We start from the raw sequence: 9,921 nt of genomic DNA, 5'->3' as shown, positions 1-9,921 counted from the left end.
GTAAACATTAGCAACATTCCCTCTGAGATTAGACATAAGAAACATTATATTTCAGACTTCTTGGCAATCCAGCAGTTAGGACTCTGTGCTTCCGCTGCAAGGGGCGTGGATTCGATTTCAGGTCGGGGAACTAAGATCCCACATGCTGCACGGTGAGGCCAAAGACAGGAGAGAAGCGTTATGCTTCCCATTACTGCTCTTGTTCAATTGGAAATCCTCCCTTAACAATAAGACTGGAAAAAATTCATTAAAAAACACAAAGGTTGGGAAAGAGAAAACAAAACACATTATCTTCAGATATGCTCAATGACATAGGAAACCAAGAAGAGTTTAGCAAGACACCTAGATACAAGAACCATACACAAATACAACTGCATTTCTAGATACTAGGACTCTGGAAAATGTACTTTAAAAAAGGGGGTGGGGTCAGCCCTGCTGCTGCTTCTGCTAAGTCGCTTCAGTCGTGTCCGACTCTGTGCGACCCCACAGATGGCAGCTCACCAGGCTCCCCCGTCCCTGGGATTCTCCAGGCAAGAACACTGGAGTGGGTTGCCATTTCCTTCTCCGATGCATGAGAGTGAAAAGTGAAAGTGAAGTCGCTCAGTCGTGTCCGACTCTTAGCGACCCCATGGACTGCAGCCCACCAGGCTTCTCTATCCATGGGATTTTCCAGGCAAGAGTACTGGAGTGGGGTGCCATCGCCTTCTCCGGGGGTCAGCCCTAAGAGTGCAAAAATTTCAAGTATCCAAGAATGAGTCTACGGGCTTCCCAGGTGGCACTGTGGTAACGAGCCCGCCTGCCAGTGCAGGAGGTGAAAGTTCAACCCCTGGGTTGGGAAGGTCCCCTGGAGGAAGAAACGGCAGCTGATTCCAGAATTCTTCCCTGAAAAATCCACGGACAGAGGAGTCTAGTGGGATATAATAGTCCATGCGGTCACAAAGAGCTGGACACAACCGAGCGATTGAGCGCTCAGATGCAAGAATAGGTCTAATGAATAAAGGTAAGAATTAGGCAGAAAATTATACTAGTCCATGAAAATGAGTTGAGGCTTAAAAGGACAGATAACCCATGCTTGAGGACAGAAGGGCCGGTTAGCGTAAAAATGACAGTTCTCCACAGACTGATCCATGGACTCAAAGCAATTCCAATTAAAGTCTTAATGGGGGCTTTTGTAAGAGTCAGTCGGCCTGCAATGCGGGAGACCCAGCTTCAATGTGACCAGTGACTCTAAGGTTTAATATGAGTGAGCAAAGGATTGTGCCACTCCAGGAGAGGAGGAATACAGACAGAAATGCACCCCATCTGATATCAGGACTTATAAAGCTATGACACTTGCTGCTGCTGTTGCTAAGTCGCTTCAGTCGTGTCCGACTCTGTGCGACCCCAGAGACGGCAGCCCACCAGGCTCCCCCGTCCCTGGGATTCTCCAGGCAGGAACACTGGAGTGGGTTGCCGTTGCCTGCTCCAATGCGTGAAAGTGAAAAGTGCAAGTGAAGTCGCTCGGTCGTGTCCGACACTGAGACACTTGGGCAGCAGTAATAAAACAATCAACAACCAAAAATGGAGACGACACAGACGTCCATCACGGGAGGAGTGGACAGCCGAGCGGCGGTCCATCCACACAGTGGAGTGGTGGGATTTAGTCGCTCAATCACGCCTGACTCTTCTGTGACCCCATGGACTGTAGCCTGCCAGGCTCCTTTGTCCATGAGTTTTTCTAGATAAGAATATTGGAATGGGTTGCCGTTTCCTCCTCCAGGGAATCTTCTCAACTCAGGGATGGAACCCGAGTCTCCTGCATTGCACTGAGCCACCAGGGAAGCCTCATTAGAATATTATTCAGTCATAAAAAGTAACGAAGTACTGATATCTGCCACAGCGCAAGTGAACCTTGAAGACATTACGCTAATTGAAAGAAGTCAGACACAAGAAGTTGCATAGTCTGTGGTTCCACTCATGTGAAATGTCCAGAACAGGCAAATCCATGGAGACAGAGAACAGACTGTGTCTTCCAGGGGCTGGGGGGAGGGAGGGTGAGGACAAACAGCCCTCCTGGGTTTCCTTTTGGGTGATGAAAATATTTTGGAACTAGGTGGTGGTTGCACAATCTGATGAATGTCTCACAAATTGTACCCTTTAAACCGGTTAATTTTATATTATTATGTGAATTTCACTGCAATTAAAAACAAATAAACTGGTAGACATCTAAATATCAGAAAAAAAAAAAAAAAAGAGAGAGAGAGAGTCTCTTCCATACAAGGAATCCCTGGAGGCTGCTCTCAGTCAAGATGGAGATGTTGAATTATTGATGCAGAAACGTGGTTATACAGGATAAAAGCAGGTCACAAAGCTATGGCGTGCAATGACTTTTGGGTCAAAATAACGTCGCTGTATTTAGGAAGGTGGAGAAAAACGTCTGCAAGAAAAAGCAAAAAAAGAACCTTTTTTTTTGCTTTTGGGTTTCCATGAAATAATGAAAATGTCTTCTTATGTAACCAAAAAAACAAGATAACCAGATACTTCCTTAGAAAAATTCATCCTGTTCTTTGTGAGGCTCTCGGGAGACTCATCACACATCTGCCGGCCCTGGGCTCAGGATGAGAATTCCTCTCTTGTCTGGGAGTGGGCGGGGAGGCTGGCCAGGTCACGTGGGGAGGGGCAGGTCTGGGTCTTTTCCCCGGGACCCCCTCTCCCTGAGCTAAGCCCCTTCTAGGACCTTGCCTGACCCTGTCCCTCTACAGACCTTTCTGGCCAAAGGACTTAAGTGGAGGAAATAGGATTTCAAGACCCACTTGCCCTGTCTCATCTCCCAGCAGCAGAAGCAGCCCTGGAATGGAGCTGCAGCCAAGCCGGCCTCGGGGCCTCACATTGCATCTCTGACCCCGGCTGGACGTCCCTCCTCGAGTCCTGGCCCCACGATAACCAGGCTAGGGTGGGGTTCCCAGGGCTTGGCTGCTGCTGCCAGATCTCACAGCTGGGCTGTTGGTGAGAGGAGCTTTCCCAGGGTCCCAGCAAGCCACCCCCGCTGGCGCCCTGCTCCTGCTGGAAGCCCTGCCTCTTCCCACTAGCAAGCCGGGTCCTGGGCTAGGTTGTTGAAAGCCGTAACTGGGGACCTGGAGCTCTGCTGAGGTCAGAGCTGGGCTCTAATGACCAGACTCAGAGAACGTCTTAGAAGTTCTCCCAGGGAAACAGCATGTCCTGGGCTGGGCCTCATGACGGCCTCATGAATTCGTGTGTGTGTGAGAATGTATACTACGTATTAGGGTTGGGTGCGAGATAAAATAGACATCTTGGTTAAATATGTCAGATAAATGCACAGTTTTTGAGTATCACTATATCCCAAAGATGGAATCCTCTATTTAAATTTTTTTATTTTATTTTATAGAATTTATTAAAATTTTAATGTGTTTGACTGCATTGGGTCCTAGCTGCGGCACATGGCAATCTTTGTTGGCACATATGGGATCCTTCATTGTGCTGTGTGGGCTTAGGGGCCCCGCAGCATGTGGGATCTTAGTTCCTCAACCAGGGATGGAACCTGTGTCCCCTGCATTAGATGGCAGATTCTTAACTGCTGGACCACTGGGGAAGTCCCTGATCCTTTATTTTTATTTGCTCAATCTGGTGAGCCTGATACTTGTCAACAATGGCCATGCAGAGAAATTGGATGTGGTTCAGTGTGTACACCCTGCAAGAGCACACACGTGTGTGTATACACATATGCAAGGCCAGGCGTGTACATCGTCATCAAGGTGCACGCACACCAGAAGACAGGTGTAGAGAGACTTCACTGTGTGTTTGAGCTGGGGCACGACTGAGAAAGGTTTGGGATATGAAGGGAGTGTATAAATGTATCTGTGTGCAAAGATGATCATGTGTGTGTTTTCGTGTTTTGCGTGCACGTGTGTGACACCCAAGCACATGAAGTGTCTGATGTGGGAGTGTCCGTAGACACGCACGTCACAGAACATTAGAACTGAAAGGAGGCTTGGGGATCTCCCGCACGTAATTGTAAGTGTGAGAACACGGAGGCCAGCCAGTCAGCCCGTGTGTGTGTGTGCACGTGCTTGTGTGTCCGAGCTGGGGCTGGGGGCTGGAATGCATGGGGAGGGCTCCCTGGCTGTCAGCTCGTGCCAGCCTGGTATCGTCGAAAGCTCACGACAGCCCTCTCCCTACGAGGCCCGGTTCCCAAGGGGAAGGTCAGATGAGATGAGCACGGCCCGGGCCCAGCCTCTCCCGCCTGCCTGGTGAGCCACGTGTATCTGCACGCGGGTTACATAAATGCCGGGCCCAGCGCTGCGGCCAGATGTTCTGTCTCTTCCTGGAGCCAGATGGCGGCTGATCCTGGAGTTCGTGCGTTTTTCGAGCTCCTGCCGTCCCCTTCTCCTGCCCCTTCTGGGGCTTTCCCCAGGCAGGGCAGGGGCTGGGACCTGGGGACTTTGAATTGGACCAGTTGCCTCGGCCCAGAAGCAGCCTCCCCCTGGCAGGGGCTCAGGACAAGGTGACGGTGTCTTGGGAGGAGCCGCCCCCAGGGCAGCTGCTAGTTCAGTGGTCTCCCCACGTCACCCAGAAGCAGCCTGTCGCAGCCGGTCCCCAACTCACCCGACCTGTGTCCCATGCTCTTCCTGTGGTGACAGGTGACGGCCAGCTGACCTGATAAACCAGGGCTGCCACCATAAAGGACCACAGACTGGGTGGCTGTAACAACAGAAGTGCTTTCCCTCGATTTCCTGGAGGCCGGAAGCCCATGATGGAGTCCTCTCCCTGGTGGCTCAGATGATAAAGAGTCCGCCTGCAGTGCAGGAGACCAGAGTTCGATCCCTGGGTCAGGAAGATCCCCTGGAGTAAGGGAATGGCAACCCACTCCAATATTCTGGCCTGGGACATCCCATGGACAGAAGAGCCTGGCGGGCTACAGTCCACAGGTCCCAAAGAGTTGGACACAACTGAGCAACTAACAGCCTTGCTTTCTCCTTGGCTCATAGAGGGCTGTGCTCGCCCTGTGTCTTCACTGGGCCGTCCCTCTGCGTGTCTGTGTCCAACTTTCCTTCTTGTAAGGATGCCTGTGCTGTTGGACGAGGGCCCATCCTAATGACCTCATTTTAACTTAATTGCCTCTTTAAAGGTCCTGTCTTCAAATAGAATCACATTCTGAGGTCCTGGGGGTTAAGCTTTCAACATATGAATTGCGGAGAGGGGGCACATTTCAGCCTGTTCACACCCACAATAGTGTGTTCTTGGCAGTGGGTTTTTCCCAGGCCAGCCCGCCATAGCCAGGCCATAGCTGTCAGGGGTCTTTAGAACCCCAACTTACTGTTCTTTATTTTGACAACTAGGAATCCAATAGAGACCCTACTAAGATGCAGAGTCAGGTCAGGGGTGACCTCCTTGGCCCTAAATCCCAGCTCTGTTGGAAGGAGGCTTTGGGCAGCCTGGAGGAGAAACGAGACAGGCTCAGGGTGGGAGGGGGTCAGTTCGCATGCCCTTCGCCCACCCACAGCCTGAAGCCGGGGAGTGCAGGGTGGGTGGTGGGGTTCAGGGCAGGCTGCATAGTGACTGCATACTTGGTGTGGGCTGGACACCCCTCCTGGGCCTTAGTGCCCCCATCTGTGAAAAGAAGCCACTGGGTCCACCGTGACATGGGTAGGTGCCCATCTCTCGGTTCCAGTCTATCCAATCCCCAGAGTACCCTGCCCTGCGCCTGAGTGCCCAGCAGGGCCAGGTGGTTCTTGGGGGGTGTGTGCAGCCCAAGAAGCTCTGTCTTCCGTTCTCGACGCCTCAGTGTGCCCGCCTGGGCCACACAGCTCTGGATGCTCCAGCCTTATGCAAGGTAGCGTTATCCCCGTTCTAGAGAGGGGGAAACTGAGGCTCAGAAGGGCTCAATGACTTAGGGCCCTTAGGGTCTGACTCCCATGTGTGCACTCCTTCCTCAAGATCACCCTGCCCAGTCCACCCCAAGCCTGTCCCTGAGCCCCCCTTGGCTCACTATCCCAGCGACCTTGACAAAAGAAACCCAGGTGAACTTCTGTGTTCTGGGAAGTGGTCACATTGCCCATGACAGCTGGGGGTGATGCCCGGAGGCAGGAGGGCACTGGGCAAGTTCAGGACTGACTCTGGGCTCCGGGAGGGGCAGGTGGGGGCCCACAGGGCTGGGGGTGGGCGTGGGTCGGAGTGAGGAATCGGGGAGGACACACCACACTGAGGCTGAGCTTTGCAACTACACAGGGGCCAGTGGGCCTCGTTCCCGTCTTACCCAACATCCGGTCTGGACGGGACCCACAGAGTCTGGCCAAGGGCAAGCTCAGACAACACCGGCAGCCGTCTAGCACAATGGGACTGGATTCTCTGTTACAAAAAGAAAAAAACAGGGGACTTCCCTGGTGGTATAGTGGCTAAGGCTCCAAGTTCCCCATGCAGAGGGCCCAGGTTCAATCCCCGGTCAGATAACTAGATCCTGCGTGCTGCAGCTGAGACCTGGTGCAGCCAAATGAATAAAAATAAATATATATTTTTAAAAAGAATGATAAAAGGCATCCCACCCCTGTGCCCGACACTTCAGCAGTCCAAGCCTCACTCCAAGGTTGGTGGGGTGCCCTGTGTTTCTGTTTTCCAGAGGGTTCTCTGCTCCGAGGCCACTGGGTCCTGGGTTCTGATCCTGACTCAGCCAAATCCTAGCTGAGTGATCTTGGAGAAATGACTTTCCCTCTCTGAGCCTCAGTCTCCTCACTTGTGAAATAAGGACAAGGTCATGATGAGGAATCAGCGAGATGAGGCAGGTGAAGGACTTGGAAGCCATAGACCCCCTCCTCGCCTCCCCCCAAGTCACGAGCTTGAATCCCAGTTCCACGGACAGGCTGATCTCTGAGAGCTTAGGAATAAGGGACGGAGACAGAGGAGTGGAAACAGAGATAATGCCAACTCGATTCGCACTTCACCCTGGTAGCCGAAGTGGACACGAACAAATCGAGGAGACAACGTGAACATCCCCTTTGGACAGAGCTTTTTAATAAACTCTTTTTTTTTTTCATGTGGGATCTTAGCTCTCACCCCTCCCCACCCCAGAAATCGAACCTGTGTCCCCTACACTGGGAGTATGGCGCCTTAACCACTGGACCCCCAGGGACGTCCCAACAGAATCTTTATCTAATCCCATGCAGTGATATTTATTTTTTTGAGTTTTTTTTGATGTGGACCATTTTTAAAGTCTTTATTGAATTTGATACAACATTTTTCTGCTTTATGTGTTGGTTTCTTTAGCCACAAGGTATGTGGCATCTTAGGTCCTCCACCAGGGATCAAAACTGCAGCCCCTGGATTGGGAGGTGAAGCCTTAACCACTGGACCCCCAGGGAAGTCGCAAGGCGGTGATATTTAGAAAAGGTTAGGGTAACCCCATGTGGGGTTTATCCCAGGAATGCAGAATGGGCTTACCATTAGAACCAAACATTATAATTCACCATAAGAAAGTGAGAGCGGCTGTCGGCTTCAATCACTGGAGTATGTTAACCATAGGTGAGTGTGCACTCTCCAGGAATGGGGTGTTTCTGAAGGAGTCACAGACCCCTCCCTGGCCCCCATCCCCGGCTCTGCTTCTGCAGGTTCCCCCCGGCCGGTGGGATCCTTCTGGGATGGCAGGGTGGACCCTGCACCAGGTTCCCCCCCCCAACAGGGAGCACACCTGAGTCACACACGACCCCACAGGGACCCCCGTCAGCCCTGTCTGGTAGCTCAGAACACCAGGCTCGGAGAGGTGACCGCTGTGTCAGCACTGGCCTTGGCCCGAGCTCCCAGTGCTGCTAACACTTTGCAGGACAGGATGTTTCTCCCGGGCAAGCTGCCCACTGCCTCTCCAGGGAGATTGTTCTCCTAACTGTCTGTTAGGCACTTGGATTCTAATACCCACCCTGAGCTTATGGGGTCTGCTGAGAGCCCACCGTTCTTCAGAAAACCCCTCCTCATCCTGAAGACTCTAAAGGCCACTGCCTACCCATGCAGAGGCAGAGGCCCTGGGGCCCATTGGAGGCGTGGGCCTTGGACAGCCGGAGTGTGTCCCCTGTCCAAAGCTGGAGCCAGATTCGCCCTGATGACAGGCTCCCAGGTTCCCGAGGGTAGGGGCGAGGGGCAAAGGAAGCCACCCTTACCCCTTCTGCTCAGCATCACATGGACGTGCTGCCCAGGAGCGTCTGTGGGAGCATGCAGAATGTATTTTGAAGACGCCGGGTCAGCCAGCATTCAAGATTGGAAGTTGAGGGTCTTCAACATAGTAGTCACATATGGATGTGAGAGTTGGACCATAAAGAAGGCTGAGCACTGAAGAATGATGCTTTTGAATTGCACTGTTGGAGAAGACTCTTGAGAGTCAAACCAGGCAATTTTAAAGGAAATCAACCCTGAATATTCATTGGAAGGACTGATGCTGAAGCTGAAGCTCCAATACTTGGCCACCTGATATGATGAGTCGACTCATTGGAAAAGACCCTGAAGCTGGGAAAGATTGAGGAGGAGAAGGGGACATAAGAGGATGAGATGGTTGGATGGCATCACTGACTCAATAAACATGAGTTTGAGCAAACTCTGGGAGATAGTGGAGGACAGGGGAAGCTGGCATGCTGCAGTCCATGGGATCACAGAGGGTCGGACACCGCTAAGCCACTGTACAACAACAATATCATGGTGGCTGGCCGCGTCTGGCCTCCCTGAGCTCCTTTAGGGCAGAGACTAGGTACAGAGCTCTTGCACCCCCAGCAGGTCTGGATGAAAAGGAGGCTCCAGAGAGAAGCCTTGGGAAAGTGAGCAGGGGCAGCTTGGGGCCTACCTGCAGGGGATTGGCCCTGGGGGACCATGACCCCTGAGGGTGTGGGATCTGGAGAAGAAGGTATTCAGGCTGGAGGGCTGGGCCTGGCAGAGGGGGTGGTGCTCTGGGCCCAGGAGACCCCGCCCTTCATCAGCAGCAGCTGGTCGCTTAGGCAGGCTTGGGCCACATCTCTGCCCTCTCCCAGCGAGGCGGCAGGGAGAGGAAGTTGTCTCTCCCCCAGAGGATCCTGCCTCTTACGGTTCAATCGTGTCTCCCTGAGATGTTGCAATCCTGACTCCCAGCACCTACGGACATGACCATATCTGGAAAGGGCCTTTGCAGACGTGATTAAGATGTAAGTTAGGATGAGGCCATTCTGAGTGGGCTGGGCCCTAGTCCAATAGGAAGAGAAGATGGACAACAGACGAGGGCAGTAACGCCCCGAAATGACAGAGGCAAGGGTTGGAGTGACGTAGCCAGCACCAGAAACCGGAAGAGGTGAAAGTGAAGGGTTAGTCGCTCCATCGGTAGCCCGCCAGGCTTCTCTGTCCATGGACTTTTCCAGGCAAGAATACTGGAGTGGGTAGCTATTCCTTTCTCCAGGGGATCTTCTCAACCCAGGGACTGAACCCTGGTCTCTTGCATTGCAGGCGGATTCTTAAGGATTCTACCCAGAGTCTCTGAGGCAGCGTGGCCCTCTTGACACCTCGAGTTTGGACTCCTAACCTCCAGAACTGAGAGAGAGCATGCCATGGTTGTTTTAAGCCACCTGCCTGTGGCGCTTCCTTAACTACAGCCAGGAGAGGAATCCACGGTTGGTCGGCCCTGATGTCTCCCTCGTCCCGCCTCCCCTGTCCTGGTACCAACCACATCCTTGGAGTAGGGTCCTGGCCAGCGGGGGGCGAGGGGGGTCTTGGCCCCCAGGGAAGCTCTCCGTTGGCACCATGGTGAGGGCTTCCCAAACTGATCAGAACCAGGCCCCGGGGCAGAGTGGCCAGTGCAGGGCCTGGGGATGGAGGGAGCCCTAGCACAGACCTCGGGGAGAAGGGCAACTCAGCCCCAGGAGCCCACTGCTCCCTGACCACCTGACCCTGTGGCCTGACTGGGGGTAAAGCAATCGGCTCCCC

Source organism: Capra hircus, chromosome 11 (genome assembly GCF_001704415.2).
Source record: "Capra hircus breed San Clemente chromosome 11, ASM170441v1, whole genome shotgun sequence".
NCBI classification, from domain to species: domain Eukaryota; kingdom Metazoa; phylum Chordata; class Mammalia; order Artiodactyla; family Bovidae; genus Capra; species Capra hircus.
This window is presented reverse-complemented; position numbering follows the sequence as displayed.